This window comes from Chiloscyllium plagiosum, unplaced genomic scaffold, assembly GCF_037043375.1.
Source record: "Chiloscyllium plagiosum isolate Xiang-an unplaced genomic scaffold, Cpla_swu_hap1 HiC_scaffold_4, whole genome shotgun sequence".
NCBI lineage: Eukaryota > Metazoa > Chordata > Chondrichthyes > Orectolobiformes > Hemiscylliidae > Chiloscyllium > Chiloscyllium plagiosum.
This window is the reverse complement of record NW_028270142.1, coordinates 10,776,225-10,793,262: the sequence shown is the minus strand read 5'-3', so window position 1 is coordinate 10,793,262 and position 17,038 is coordinate 10,776,225. Positions and strand designations below refer to the sequence as shown.

General features: G+C 39.9%; 1 protein-coding gene across 9 annotated transcripts in view; it reads left to right on the top strand.

Annotated features, from left to right (window-relative positions):
- The window catches only part of ncoa2 (nuclear receptor coactivator 2), a 309,391-nt gene that overhangs the window by 161,496 nt on the left and 130,857 nt on the right, over window positions 1–17,038 (top strand). The window lies entirely within an intron of this gene.

Here is a 17,038-nt window from a genome sequence, read left to right as displayed (position 1 = left end):
AGTTAGGCACCCTTTCTGCCTTCCAGTTAGGCACCCTTTCTGCCTTCGGGACTCTGTGTTGAGATCAACTGTTTCATACCATAACTCTGTCCCCCATTTTTGTATTTTATTTTTACTTGTTTCAGTTCCTTTCAGCACACGTGTACGAGGTTAGTATTTGTTTTTTTTTGGTCCTTCCCACTCCTCTTGTTCCATTCTTCCACGCTTTCCTCTCCACCCACCCTGCACCTCAAACCCCCAGCTTCTCAAAATTATTAATTCTCAATTTTACATTATTGTAGGAAATATTAAATAATGGAATGTTACAACCTGAAGCATTAACTCTTATTTCTCTCTCTGAACATACTAAGTTTTTTTTAATCCTCCGCCCGCCAATGTTTCTGCTTTTATTATACAGATTTGGATTGCTATTTGTATGGAGAATGCCCAACGTAATTTGGGTGGTTCCATCAATTTGATTGAGCTGCAAATCCTGTGAAATTAGATCTTGCATTTCCTTACAAATAACTATAACCAGCGGTTTCTTCAAAAACAGTTGATTTGGATCTGTACAGCCTGTATTCAAGATGTTTTTGAGACAGTCTATGAAACTATCACTTGGAATGTTTGTCTGAGGGTTGTTATGCTAAAAGGAAAGGTCGGTTGGCTGTTTTACGATGCAGAGTGATGCCGACAACACTGGTTCAAGTCCCAGACTAGCAGATGTTACCACTAAGGACTCCTCTTCTCAACCTCACCTGAGCTACGGTAACCCTCAAATTAAAACACCTCCCTATTATCTCTCAGTAATGAGAGAGCAGCTGTGTGTTCTGATAAGACAATGATTGGCTACTTTACACTAAACGACTAAACCTATTTTGGTTGAAGAGAAAAGATTTTTTATGCTGATGGGTATTACAATAGACCCCCAAATAGTTTGAAGATAGAAGAGTAAGTCCAGAGGTAAATTTTGGAGGAATGGAAAACTAATAAAGCAGCAATTGTGCAGGACTTTGTCATGTAGCAACTTTCAATCAATATTCCTCGTCCAATAGGAAGGGCAAAGTGTTTGATCGTGCATTTTATCTTGCCTCTGTGTTTTGTTTAAAAGTAGCTGTCATTGGACTTATAGTTGCACAAAAGAGTTAAAAAGAAAGTAAATGTACCCAACTGGGAGTGAGCACATTTTGATTGCCTTGAGAAGGAGCTGGTTGAAAAAGGACAGGTGGACTGGAAATACATTATCCAACAAAACGGTATATGAACAACAGGTCATTAGATGGAAACAATCTGATTAAAAACAAACCTATTACCATCAGGAGAAAAGATGCTCTTCCAAAGCTAGAACTCCCTGGATGGCAAAGCCAGCTAAGAATTAAATAGACAAAGGAGATTCTTGATAAATACAAGCTATAAAGTACAATAGAAAACTAGGCAATGAAGAGTGCAGGGGTATTGTAATATAATGTAAGAAACAGACCTGCTTAAATGTAAAAGCAAACCCAGAAATCTTTTATAAACAAGTAGGAAGTAAGGTGATACTTAAAGGAATTGTGGAGCCAATTAGGGACTAATAAAGGCAATCTTTTGGGAGCATTAGGCATAGGATATTATCAGTACAAACGATGGATTTGTTAAATGCACATCATTTTTGATAAGTAATAGAGGTATTTAATGAAGAAGTGGTCATTAGTGTAAATGGTCTCCATATGGATTAAATAATGTTGATAAAGTCCCACAAAATGGACGTATTCAGAAAATAGAAGTGAAACCAGGATACATAATTGGCATAGGGGTAGGAAACAGTACTGGGGAAAGATTATTTTGATAAGTGGTATACAGTGGAAGACCCACAGAGATCAACATTAAGACTATTGCTTTAGACTGTGTAAAATGATGTGAATGAGCATAAGGAATATGTGGAGAAGGTGAGGACTGCAGATGCTGGAGATCAGTCAAGTCTGGTGTAGAAAAGCACAGCCAGTCAGGCAGCATCTGAGGAGCAGGAGAATCAATGTTTTGGGCGTAAGCTCTTCATCAGGAATGAGGCTGGTGAGCCAAGGGAGTAGAGAGATAAATCACAAGGAATATGCTTTTTTAAATTGCGAAAAGAATCAGGAGGATTTAAAACAAAAACAGAATTGCTGATCAAACTTGCTGGAAACTCTTAAGACTGAGGAAGAGGCATCAGACTCTGTTCTCTCTGCTTTCTTTCTGCAGATGCTGTGAGACCTGCTGAGCTTCACCAGCAATTTCTGTTTTTGTCTCAGACCTCCAGCATCTGTTTCAAAAGGATTTAATTTGGTAAAATGGGTATATCCAATTTAAAGTGGCAGTGTGAATTGATCCAGTTTGAAAGGAACTACATGGAGAGGCAGTATAATTGAAGGAGGTTGGAGAGCAAAGGGACTTGAGTGCACATACGTACAACCTTTTGAAGCTGAGGGTAAATTGAGAAAACTTCAGAAAGTTTATGGATCCTTTCCTTTATAAACATGGAAATGGATTATAAAAACAAGTAAGTCATGAAAACCTTTTGACAAACTTTTGGATAGATTAGGGTGGAGTACTGTTCACAATTCTAGGCATCCCACTTTGGGTGGGATCTGAAGGCCTTGGAGAGGTTCAGAGGAGGTTTACCACAAGATGCCGAAAGTGAGAGAATTAGTTGTGGAGAAATTTTGGATTATTGTTCTTGCAGCAAAGAAGGTTAACTAGAGGCCTAAAGGAATTTCAAAATTAATTGAGCTTTGGATAAGGCAAGTGGGGTGAAATTGTTTCCTTTGGAAGGAGGGTCAGTAAGCTGAGGTCATGCGTTTAAAATAATTGATGCAAGAAAGTAGTGAATTATTTTCACACAGAACATGGTGGAGATCTGGAGCATGACTTGAAAGGGCAGTGGAATCATCAGGTTCCATTTTAAAAAAAAAATTCCAAAGATAGTCTGACATGTACTTGAAAGTAATTAATTTGCAGGAAAATGGGGAAAATTTGGGATGTGGGACTAAATTGGACCGCACTTTCAAAGAGCTGATCCAGGCATGACAGCTTGAATGCCCTCCTTTAATACTGTAAGGGTTTACAATTCCTTAGGAGAAATTGCTGACTCAACTTGTCAGGGATGATGGCCATAACTTGCTTTCAGAGAACTTTGTGTGTTGAAACCAAAATCAGAATGGGAGGCATTCTTTAAAAAGAGCTAAGTAGGTGAGAAAAGAAAGTTCATGAACGAAGTTAAAACTCTCCGATATATACTTTATGAAGAAATAATTCTGCAAAGTGAGAGATCTTGTGTTTTGCTCTTAAGAATGAGATGAAGTTTATTTAATGTAAGCATACTTATCTCTCCACCGCTTTATTAACCTTTATTAAGATTTGCACATTAAACAGAAAGGAGAATTAATTATCAGTGGTATTGTTAAGATCTCTGTTGAGAAAGGCAGCTTGAAAAGATAGATGTGGAGGAGAGGATTGGCAAAACGATTCTAGATAGGAGTAAAAGGGACAGAGGTCTTTATGGGGTCTTTAACTGCCCCAACAGTGACTGGAAATGCTGTAGCTCTGGTACGTTGGATGGATCAGTTTTTGTCCAATGTGTGCAGGAGGGTTTCCTGACACAGTATGTCAAAGGGCCGACAAGAGGAGAGGCCACACACCTGATCTGGTACTTGATAATGAACCAGGCCAGGTGTTTGATTTAGTGGTAGGTGAGAACTTTGGAGACAGTGACCATAATTCAGTTTACCAATGGATAGGGATAGGCACGTGCCACAGGACAAGATCTATAGATGGGGGGGAAGGGCACTTATAATGTGATTAGGCAAGACTTCAGAGGCATAGAGTAGGGTAGCAAAATGCAGGGGATGGGGACAACCAAAATGTGGTGCTGGTTTTAAGGAACAGCTATTGTGTGTCCTTTATTGGTATGTCCCTATTAGGTAGGGAGGAAGTGATCAGGTAAGGGAACCATGGTTTACTAAAGAAATTGCATCTCTTGTTAAGTGGAAGAGGGAGGCTTACGTGATGTTGAGACGAGATGGTTCAGATGAGGCGATGGAGAGCTACAGATTAGCCAGGAAGGATTTAAAGAAAGAGTTAAGATGAGCCAAGAGGGTTTGTGAGCAGTCTTTAGCAAATAGAATAAAGGAGAATCCTAAAGCTTTTCTCTAGGTATGTGAGGAATAAAAGGATGATTTAGGGTAGGGATAGGGCCAATCAAAGACAGAAGTGGGAAGTTGTGTGGAGATTTGAGCGATGCTAAATGAATATATCTCATCTGTTTTCACTCCGGAAAAGGAGAATAATGTAGAGGACAAAACTGAGATATGGGCTATTAGACTAGAAAGATCTGAGGTTAGTAAGGAGGAGATATTGTCAATTCCAGAAATGGGCTGGATGGGATTTATCTGAGGACTCTCTGGGAAGCTAGGGAGGAGATGGCAGAGCCTTTGGCTTTGATCTTTGAGTCGTCATTGTCTACAAATTTAGTACCAGAGAACTGGAGGATTGCAAATGTGCCCTTGTTCAAGAAGGGCAGTAGAGATGACCCAAGTAATTATAGACCAGTGAGCCTTACGTCTGTTGTCGGAAAAATTTTGGGAAGGATTATAAGAGGATTTAGCAAGCAACAGTTTGATTGGAGGTAGTCAACATGGTTTGGTCAAAGGCAGGTTGTGTCTCACAAACCTCATTGAGTTTTTTGAGAAGGTGACCAAACATGAAGATGAGGTTAGGGCTGTTGATGTGATGTACATGGACTTCAGTAAAGCCTTTGATAAGGTTCCACATGGTAGGCTTTTAGAGAAAATACGGAGGCATGGGATTGAGGGTGAATTAGCAGTTTGGATTAGAAACTGGCTTTCTGTAAGAAGGCAGCAAGTGGTGGTTGATGGAAAATATTCAGCCTGGAGTACGGTTACTAGTGGTGTGCCACGAGGGTCTATTTTGTGACCACTGCTGTTTGTCATTTTTATAAATGACTTGGACGCAGGCATAGGTGGATGGGTTAGTAAGTTTGCAGATGACACTAAAGTCGGAGTAGTGGACAGTGTGGAAGAATGTTGCAATTTGCAGGGGTTTTGGATAAACAGAATTGGGCTGAGAGGTGGCAAATGGAGTTCAATGCAGCTAAATGTGAGGTGATTCACTTTGGTAAGAAATACAGGAAGGCAGATTACTGGATCAATGGAACGATTCTTGGTAGTGTGGATGCGCCGAGGGATGTTGGTGTCCATGTACTTCCCTGAAAGTTGCCACCCAGGTTAATAGTGCTGTTAAGAAAGTGTATGGTTTGTTAGGTTTTATTAAGAGAGGGATTGAGTTTGAGCCATGATGTCATGCTGCAACTGTACAAAACGCTAGCATGACCTCACTTGGACTATTGTGTACAGTTCTGGTTGCCCCATTACAGGAATGATGTTGGAAGCATTGGAAAAGGTGCAGAGGAGATTTACCAGGATGTTGCCTGGTCTGGAGGGAAGGTCGTATAGCGGAAAGGCTGAGGGACTTGGGTCTGTTCTCATTGGAGAGAAGAAGGCTGAGGGGATTTGATAGAGACATTCAAGATGATCAGAGGATTAGATAGGGTGGACAGTGCGAGTCTTTTTCCTAGGATGATGACGTCAGCTTGTACGAGGGGGGCATAGCTGCAAATTGAGGGGTGGTAGATGTCAGAGGCAGGTTCTTTACTCAGAGTGGTAAGGGCATGGAATGTTCTGCCTGCCAATACAGTTAACTCAGTCACATTAGCAGCATTTAAACAGTCCTTGGATAAGCACATGGATGACAATGGGCTTCGATTAGTTCACAGGTCGGCGCAACATTGACGGCTGAAGGGCCTGTTCTGCACTGTTGTTCTATGAACTTCCCATTAACTTACTGAAGGGGTTTTTGTTTTTTGATAAGGTGAACTGCAACTTACCACACTAGGTGAAACTGGGTACATGACAGGCATTGGGTATCTTTATAAGGGAAGCTAAGAAACCATGAACAGCTACCTCAAATGTTCAAGGTTGCTGCTCTACATTAGGCAGTGAAACTGAGTACTGAAAAAAAATTGCAACAGAATCTTGAAAATGCTGGAAATACTTAGCAGCTCTGATCTGATTTTTCGAGATGGAAGCAGAGCTCGTGTCTCAAATTGAGGATCCTTGGCTGGAACTGAAATTGCTTATTGATGCAACAGGCTTCAAGGAAGGCTTTTAAAGTTTGCTGTGGTCTTGTGGCTAGGACTTGCCATTTTTACGGTCATTTACTAGGATTGTTTCCTGGTTAGGGAATAAAGATTTATTGCAGTATGTAATGTTGTGGCTATCTTGTCATTCTTGTGTGCCAAAGGTCCTCACTTTGAAATCTAACAGCAATGTCTTGAAGGTTGGTTAGCTCAGAAAGCTGGACAGTAATGCTGGAGAATGTAGGGTCACTCCTCAACCTGGCTGTGACAAGTGCAAGGTCACCAGCCCCCTTGTCTTGTCCCATACTAAATGTGGAGGAGTGACCCTCAAGCTTTGCCCAATTGCCTTTCTTGAATGGAGACCGATGCCTATGCACCGTAGTGGACTAGAAGATAATTCTTGTACCACTAAGTGAGGCAGAAAGAAACGTGGAGGGGAAAAGTAAGCAAAAAGGAAGATCGGTGCTAGCCTGGGAGACAGAAGCGATCAAATATCAAAACAACTAGTGGCGTGAAGCAAAAAGAGATGTTAATGGGGCAATTAAAGAAACAGATTCTGGATGGAGCATAAATGTGAAAAACAAAATTGCCAACAGCTGCTCAGAGTCGTAAGAGTCTTACAGCACTGAGGCAGGCCTTTTGGCCAAACTGGTCCATGCTGACCAAGATGTCCATCCACGCTAACCCCATTTCCCTGCACTTAGCCTATATCCTTCTAAACCTTTCCTGTCCATGTATTTGTCCAAATACCTTTTAGATGTTGTTAATGTACTTGCCTCAACTACCTCTGCTGGCAGCTCATTCTATATGTGTACCACCCTCTGTGCAAAGGTTCCCTTTTATTCTTTCCATTCTCACCTTAAAATGATGCTGTCTTGTCCTTGATTCTCCAACCCTGGGAAAAAGCCTGAATGCATTTTAAGGCTACTGCTTTAAAAATAAGAGAGGAGACAGTGTATTGTCTGAAATTGTTGAACTGGATGCCTTGGAAGGCTGTTAAACACGCAGTTAAAAAGTGAGGCTATGTCATTTACTACAATATGAGACCGAACAGAGGGATTGGAGTGGAAAATTTAAAGAATAGGACCAGAAGCTCAGGATAATAATTGTGGACTGAAGAGAGGTGGTCTGCAAAGCAGGAATTCAGTTTTTGTTTGATCTTTCTAATGCAGATGAGATCACATGGTGAGCAACATATTAAACTTGTTAATTTGTACAATTACAACTTTGCTGGTGCCATGGTGTTGGGAATGCTAAGTGCGACAGGGTGATCTGTTGAATGAGGAAGGTGAGGAAATGGCATGTGAGGACAAAGGCACCTTATTATAGTTGGATTGGTGGTGGAAAGTGAGAGCAAAAGTTAGGAAATGAAATGGATGTACAGAGGAACCTTAATTATCTGGCATTGGATTATCCAAATATCGAATTATCCGACAAAGTGGCATGGTCCTGATGCTTGGTTGAACTGTTGTCCGGCATTTGATTATCCAGAATTCAATTAACCGAGAGAAATATTCCCCGCCTGTGTCCTTCAGATAATAGAGGTTCCTCTGTAGTTGCAGATCCTGCCAATCAATCCAAGTGGTACGCAGGTAAGGGAAATTGGAACTGGCACCATTGGAAACTAGCATAGTCAAATTAAATGCAGTGGAGGCAGGGACCCTCAGAAGTGAGAGTCCTACAAGTAACAAGGCATGTGGAAGTGTAGGCTAAATACTGTAGGTATTAATGAATTATAGTGAATAAATTAAATTGAAATACTTCAATATTGCCTCGCAAGATCAGCTAGTAAGTACCAAGTTTATTGTCTTATCCGTTTTGATTTAAGATGTGGTGGAGGCTGGTACAATTGCAACATTTAAGAGGCATTTGGATGGGTATATGAATAGGAAGGGTTTGGAGGGATATGGGCCAGGTGCTGGCAGGTGGGACTAGGTTGGGTTGGGATATCTGGTCGGCATGTACAGGTTGGACCGAAGGGTCTGTTTCCATGCTGTACATCTCTATGACTCTGAGAGTTTTAATTATCAACAGAAGATGAATATCTGATTTTGTTGGTTTGTTCTTGTCAGTCAGTGTAAACTGGTATCTGGTGAGATGCTATAGTTGAAACGTGAATGAGGAGTGTAATTAGTTCTTCAAGCTTTTGAGAACCTCAGCCCAGTATAGTCCATGCAATTACATTCATTTATCTATAGTCCATGCATTTCCACAATCAAGTTTTTGAGGACAAAGTTTATATTTCCTTCAAAATCTGATTTTCAGGTTCACGAGATTTGAGATCTCCACTTGATGATGAGCATTAACTGATATTTTAGAAAACATAAGTTCAGCTTTATTCACAGAAATAAGACTTGCGACTTTATTTGTAACCAGATTATTAATGTAACGCAAAGACGTTTTAAAATGTAAACAGATCTATACACACTGCAACCATACATCTGGAATGCTTGAGACCACTTCTGGATTACAGGATGGTGAAATATCTAAGCCCAATATGTGAACTGGAAATGCCATCGACAAAACCTTGTAAATCAGTAATAAACATTGTTTTACTTATCCAAATACAACATCTTTCATGGTTCTGCTGCTAAACCGCTGTACTGAGGGGGAAAGATATAATAGGGACCTTTTTCTCTGAGGGTTGAGCGTGTATGAAATGTCAGAGGAAGCAGTGGAAGCTTGTACAATTGCAACGTTTTAAAAGGGACCTGAATGGGTATATAAATTGGAAGAATTTTGGAGAGAAATGGACCAAATGCTGACAAATGAGACGAGATTAGTTTAGGATATCTAGTCAGCATGACGAGTTGGACCCAAGGATGTGTTTCCATGCTGTACATCTCTATTACTCTGACTAAGTGATGACTATAACTTTGAAGAAATGAGTATTTGAGATAGCTGAAAACTGGAGTAAAGCACCAAAATATAGGGATACAAACATCAACAAACCAAAAAGCCCATTTATGTGTTTAGCTTAAGTGAAAGTGAATTGTTTTGAGTACCTACACTCAAGTGCCTAAAGATGGAAATATAAAAAGGGGAGCTAAACAACAGATTAGTTGGAGTAACTGGAAAAATTGCAGTGAGCTGTTCTGAAAGGAAGAATCTCCAAGAAAGTTTGAGACTGCCCTTGTTGTGCAGTGTACTTATGCAACATCAGAAGTGATGAGCTGCCAATTTGGAGTTGGATATGCAGGGCAAGGAGAACCAACAAAATTTTAACCAGCACTCTGTTATACTGAAGAAGTGAGTATATTGAGTATTGAGGGGAGTGTCGGTGAATATTGAGTGTAGCTGAGATTGAACTGGCATTGTCATCTGTTCGAGAGGAAGTGTGGTGAGACAAGTGATGAGAGATGGGACTGCATGGAAGAAGGTGAAGAGGCAGTTTTAAGACCACGTGAAAAGATGCAATGCTGCAAGACCTGAGCACAGCACCATTGGAAGAAGAATCTGAGACTGAAAGGAGGAGATAGAAATGTGTGACCAACCAGTATAGTGATCACCCCAAGACAAATGATAGAATCTGAAAGTAAAGCAGGTTGAGGAGAATGCTATTCAAAACATGTCAGGCAAATGTTGTTTCCCACCAGTATGCAGTATTCTGGAACTGGGGAGGTTCCAATATACTCAATCTTAAAGAAGTAAGAGACTTGTTTATTACAATGCATTTCATGAAAATGGACATCCCAATGCACTTTAAAATGAGGTGATTTCACTTCTTCAGTATAGCAATGTTCTAAGAATTTGCAGGGAGATGCTTGTCAAATTAGAAATAAAAACAAATTGCTGGAAAAACTGAGCAAGCCTGACAGCATGTTTGAAGAGAAATCAGAGTTAATGTTTGAGCTCTGGTGACCCTTCCTCAGAACTGAACCTGAAGTGTTAACTGTGATTTCGCTTCATGCTGCCAGTCCTGCAGAGCTTTTCCAGCAACTTCTGTTTTTGTTTCTGATTTACAGCATCTACAGTTCTTTCGGTTTTACTTGTCAAACTAGGGTCGTTTTGGGAAGAGTTATAGAAAACCAGAGCTATCAAAGTTTGAGAAACAGAATTTAAAGAAATCATCAATGAGTAAAACATAAATTGAGGTTTAATTTTGTTTGGAGTTGCGTCAACAAAATATTAAGTTTGCGGTAAAATACCAGTATTGTTTCAGCATATGTCCCACTGTTCATCAATGTGTGGCTCCTCTGAGTAAATTGCCCACTGGATACATATTTATTGTGTGCAATTTTGAGCCCAATATCTCAGGAAGGATGTACTCGCCCTAGAACGTGAAAATGGTTCCGGGAATGAACAGCTTAACATATGAGGAACATTTGAGGACTCTGGGTCTATACCTGGTGTTTAGAAGGAAATGGAGGGATCTAATTGAAACTTGCAGAATACTGAATGGCCTGGACAGAGTGGATGTTAGGAAGATATTCTGCATTGGTAGGAGAGACTAGGACCCAAGGCCACAGCCTTAGACTCAAGGGAGACCTTTCAGAACAGAGATCAGGAAAAAATTTATTCAGTGAGAGGGTGGTGAATGTGTGGAATTCACTGCCACAAAAGGCTGTGAAGGCCAGGTCGCTCCTCTATTTAAGACTGAGATAGATAGGTTCTTGATTGTCAAGGCGGTCAAGGGTTACGGAGAAAGCGGGAGGGTGGGGTTGAGAAACTTATCAGCTATGATTGAGTAGCAGAGCAGACTCGATGGGCTGAATAGTCTTAATTTTTGGTCCAATGTGTTAGGGTCTTATATTGTATACTCTGCATTTGGCAATATATTAATGCATTGTGCAAATGCAGCACACTTTCTGTCAATTGTTCATGCCAGTTATCTGGCTATTTTGAGAATTACAGGGTCTGTCTCCGTGCTGTGAGACTCTTCGGTCCAACCAGTCCATGCTGAACATAATCCCAAACTAAATTAGTCTCGCCTGTCTGCTCCTGGCCCTTATCCCTCCAAACCTTTCCTATTCATGTACTTATCCAAATGTCTTAAGTGTTGTAACTATGCCCACATTCAACACCACCTCAGCAGGTTCATTCCACGTGCGAGCCACCCTCTGTGTAAAATGATTTACACCTTGTGTCTTTTTTAAATTACTCACCTCTCGCCTTAAAAATATGCCCCCCAGTCTTGAAATCCCCCATCCGAGGGAAAAGACAACTAACACACTAACACTATCCCTACCCTCATTATTTTATAAACTTCTATAAAATAGTGTCTCAATGCTCCAGTGAAAAAGCCCCAGACTATCCAACCTTTCTTTTTAATTTAAGTCTTCTGTACCTGGCAGCATACTGATAAGTCTTTTCTGAACCCTATGCAGTTTAGTAATATTGTTCTTCTATCTGGACACCAGAACAGGACACACAGTATTCTTGAAGAAGCCTCCCAAAATACCAACATTTGGCATGGAGCATTTTTCAAGGTTATCTCAAAATAACTTGGATTCTTCTGAGTTTCCCAATGCATCAGGCATTATTTCCCAAACAAAATACGTTGGGAGGCCCAAACCCAACTAAGACTGTAACTGATACAAATTAATGAAATCTTTTTCCTGTTTCTGCTGATACCCTTAGGCACTGATTTCCTTGCTCAATCCAAGGTTACGGTGAGTGGGCACACAGCATTAAATTCTCCATGCCAAATTTTGTATGATTGCTACAGGACAAAAGGACATGAGACCAAAACTAACTCCATACAACAAAATAAACATATGTCCATAAGAAGAATGTGTTTTCCTCTACGATACCGAGCAAATAATCAGGTGTTGAGTTTGTCAGTAACGTACACGTTCAGAGCCATGTGTTTTGGGGACAGGTTAGATCGGTTGCATCCCTAGGTTTAGTAGAGTCAGAGTCCTGCTTGGTTAGTTAGGTCTTACTAACAAGATTGGGGTTCTTCCTTGAAACTACAGAGAATCCTTGATGGCTTGGGTCATAATCCTGGAACTCCCTTCCTAACAGCCTTGTAGATATTTCTATGCATCAAGGACTGCAGTATTTCAACGAGCCACATACCACCAGGAATTAGGAATGGGCAACCAATGTTACTTGTGGTGGTAATCTCCATATCTTAAGAGCGATTTAAAAAAAAAACTCAAGTTTGTTAGGAAACTGTTGAAAATTCCCATAGTGCCAGAGCTTCAAATGAAGTCTGTACACTTGCCATTTCATCTGACATCTCTCAGGAAACATTTGGGCGAAGACAAGTGTTCAATTTTTCATTCTGGAGAGACTCTTCATAATTTGTATTGGCGCCTGAATAAAGTTACACGTTGCTCGAAGGTTGCATTCTTTCCTTGTAGGTCCAGGAGGCAAAAACTTGTTGCTGCAGGAATTAAAAATTTTAATTCTCTATACTGTCAAACTGCTGTTTGAAAAATTATGTTTGGGCGTGATAAGAATGCAGCATCATATCTTTCTGACAGTATGTGGCGATCATGGCTTGTGGAATAATTTTAGCAACATTTCCAGCTCCAAGAGGAAATCTTTAGTTTGGAGGCTGCAGTTTTGTTCACTTGTAGAAAGTTGGAGCACTTTGGCCGCTGAGAGGTAGAAATTGAGGAGATTCCTTCTTTCCCTGTGACAGACAGTGGGAGACAGTCCTGTAGTTACTGCAATCAAGTCTTGTTGCCCTCCTTTAACATAGCCACAGTCATACCATTCTTAGGAAATTCACCAAAGATCCTCAGACAGCACCTTTTCAAAGACACAAAACATTTCCATCTAGAAGGGCAAGGGCAGCAGGTACATGGGAACACCACCTGCAGGTTCCCCTGCAAGTCACTCACCATCCTGACTTGGAAATATATTGCTGTTCCTTTGCTGTCGCTGAATCAAACTTCTTGAATTTCCTCCCTAAGGTCAACCCACAGCAGGTGGATTGCAGCGGGTCAAGGCGGCAGCTCACCACCACTTTTTCAAAAATCCTTGGTGTGCACTGCTTTTTCCAGCTGAGAGATATGAATTATTTGAAGGAGATCCTGGGATTGATGAGAGAAATGAGAGGAAAATATGTTCTGAATAAAGGTCACTTGACCTGAAATGTTAACCCTAATTTCTCATCACAGATGCTGCCAGACATGCTAAGCTTTTCCAGCAATTTCTGTTTTTGTTTCTGATTTACAGCGTCTGCAGCTCTTTCAGTTTTTAAGAGGCGAATCTGCTTCATTTCCTGTAAAGGTTCTACATTTCTTTTGCATTAGTTCAGTATCAGAATTTTCAAAAATCACAATGCTAAGAAATCTATAAAGATCGTGTTAATTTCCCTGGTTTATAGAGTACATGTTCTCCTCCAGAATTGTTGAAGTTCAGAGAATTAATTTGCGGAACTGTGAAAATCAAGGTTAAAATACACATGGTTGCTGCTTCTAGGAATTCTGTTTATGCACCGTGCAAACCTAGGATGTAGTTAAATCCATTTTTTGTGTCATGAGTCCCCTCCTGACAGACGGCAAAGATACTTCATTTTACTGGGATCTGCTAGCATACTACGTATTGATCAATATCTTTATTTACTTTGCTGTGGGAGAAGTTCCTTTTTAAAATTTAATGTAGCTTCTTTATCCCAGCTACTTCATTTTCAAAAGGATTTCTTTTAAAAGGCAAGCCAGTACAGTGGAGTAGCTGCTTTTGAGCAGATATGTGATTGCATGTCTTTAAGCCACCTATCTCTATTTTTAGCATGCTGCTGCGGTTATGGAGAAAGCTGAATCAAAGCAGTTTGTAAAAAGTTAAATGTTAGTCCATGATTTGTCCACTAACTTGTCTTGTGTTGTCTCAGGATTTGGCTGGATTTAGAATGCTTCATTTCTACCTTCCTGCTTTGTTTTCTTTCCATTTGGGCTGAGGTTCATGTTCTTGAATCAATCCCAATGTATTTAATTCTTTTTGTTTTTCATCTTTTCCTGCTTGTTACATCATTTCCAATGTGGGTACTTCAAAACCATGGACATTTGTTTTAAGTCAGATGTCCAAGAAGTAATCTGCACGACCAAAAATGGCATTAAATCTCGTTTTGAACTAGCTGATAGAGTTTCTCCCAGTTCCTAGCTTCTGCACTTATGTTCCTACAATACCATTAAAGACTCTTGGCCCGAGGAGTTGCAATTGTGGGGATCTCTCATTTTTATGTAATTCTCTGTAGCTCACTCATTATCACATGTATCCAGTAGCCAATGCCCAAATTCTTGGTGTTGCTACATTAGTTAAACAGCTGAGAGAATGTATATGTAGTGTACTTGGACTTCCGTGAGAAACTGAAGTCCTCAAAGAAAGCAAGAACGCAGAATCAGCTGACAATGGTGTGGATTTATGTGATTTCCTCCACTTGAGCATCAAAGTATTGCGAAAAAGGACACCGAAACTGGATAAATGACAAAAATGCCTTTTGCACCAAGTTTCTAAGGTTTCTAAGGTTCTGCCAGCAATCAGGCTGTAAAGTAGGGAAACATCTGAGGCATTTGATTCCTCAAGTATTGGTAGAGCAAACAAAAATGAAATGATTTCATTTTTTCATGGCACAACGCAAAGGGTCTTGTACATATTAGTGAGTGTGCAGATTGTTAGCACTGAGAGTAGACAAATGCTCTACTTCCACTGCATTATGGGTTTTAAGCTAAAATTACTTTTTCCAGTTAGCACAAGGACCGGTTAAATAACTCACCAATATCAAGATTTAAATAAATAGATCTATAAACTGGGTTTCTTGATAAACACAATTATGTGTTTATGATGAAACCAAAGCTTTAGTTAATTATTATATCTCTATTGATTAACATGCACAGGCAGTCATGTAGAAGTATAAATACTTATGTTGCTAAATACCCCAAACGCATACATGCTGGCATATTGTAGTACAGTCTGTCTTCAGGAAAAGAGAGAGAGTTTCTCTGCAGAAATTGGCCAAAACATTTATTTTTCAGAAAGCCAATGGGTCATCTTTGTAGTCAAAAAGATAAAGCACAAGATATTCTGGAGTTTGTATTTCTGATGTTTCAATGTGTTTTGTTGTCAAGTCACTCGTCATGCACAGTTGAAGCTGAAGTCTTACAAGCATATCTTCCTCTGGAAATACAATGTTTATGTTCTTGTAATCACGCTTTGATGAAAGAACTAATATGGACAGGTGTAAAGAGTCATGATTTGGAGATACTGGTATTGGACTGGGGTGGACAAAGTTAAAAATCACACAACACCAGGTTATAATCCAACAGGTTTAATTGGAAGCACTCGCTTTTGGAGTGCCGCTCCTTCACCTGATGAAGGAGCAACACTCAGAAAACTAGAGCTTCCAATTAAACCTGTTGGACTATAACCTGGTGTTGTGTGATTTTTAACTTTAAAGGTATACAGAGGTTTTCAGAAATGGAAGAGGCTGACTTGGCAGCCTATTCTTAACTGTTTGTTCTTACAACTGAGCCAATTAATCTAGGTTAAGTCCTCCAAGCAATATTTGATATAAAGCATTGTCATAATGCTATATATTTGTTGCATATACATACAAAGGACAAGGCCATAATAGACATACATTGGCATAAAATACCTGTATGTAGAACTAGTACTCAATGTGACAAATGAAGTTCAACTCATCAATTATATTGATAGTCTCACTACCTTGCTTGAGAAGGTTCTTATGAAAAACAGGGACCTTAAAGTTGATTAATTTTGAGCAGTTTCTATTTTCCTTATGGATTGTGTTGGCACTAATTTCATTATCAGGATTAAAACATTGGTTATTACTTTCGCTCAGACAACACATTCTTTCCTGCTTGCTGCTTCTGTACTTGTTAATGTGAACAATACCCAGAAATCAAAAAAGTAGCAAAAAGCAGAATGACAATGGAATTTTGTAACATATGACAGTTTCATTCTGGGAAATGTTCATAAGATTTAATGTTTCTCAGTCACTTGTTGAAATCAAAGCATTTGGAAACATTTTATTATTGTTGAAGTTTGCTCAAAGCTGTCTGAAGGCTGTATCCATCAACATGATTGACATGAATTAAAACTGAGAGAGTAATCAACTTGACATGCACACTGCTGTCTACTCCCTACATCTATTGTCATCATTTGCTTTTACTGTCACAATTTATTTCTCTCCATTATTCTTATTAATCACTATTCTCATTAATCTCATTACATTCAATTTATTTCAAACATGTATTTTGTAGTGTTTGCTGTGTTGTAAGGTATTTCTGCTTAATATGAATGTGGGGAGGGGGTTGGGATGGAAGGTGGGGAGGGAAAATGCATGCAATACTGAGAATGATTGAGTATCGGTCCTTGGGTGAGAAATGAATGTAGTAGAGAGATAATGGATAGTAGCAGATACAAGACTTTGCTACTTCGCATTTTGGGGTACAGAAGGTCATTGATACGCTTAAAGCTGTAGACCATTCAGTCCATCAGATCTGCTCCATTGTTCAGTTCATGGCTGATCTGATATCCATCAACTTCACTTTCCTGCCCTTTCCCCTATAACCGTTGATTCCCTGACTGACTGATTAAAATTCAGTCTGCCTCAGCCTTGAATGAACTTGATCACCCAGCCTTAACAGCCCTCCATGATTAATAATTCTACCCTCAAAGGAAAGAAACTCGCTGGACCTAGATTCTCCCACAAGGGGAAACGACCTCTATGCATCTACTCTGTCAAGCCTCTGATAAACTTTATATGTTTCATAAGATTGTACCTTATTCTTCTAAACGCCACAATTAGTACAGTCCCAACCTACTCACTTTCTAAGAAAGTTGCTCCATACCTGGGATTATCCAAGTGAACCTTCTCTGGACTGCCTTTGTTGCAATTATGCTTTTCCTTAAAGGAACCCAAAATTATTGATGGTATTCCAGCTGTGGTCTGACGAGTGCCTTGTACAGTTT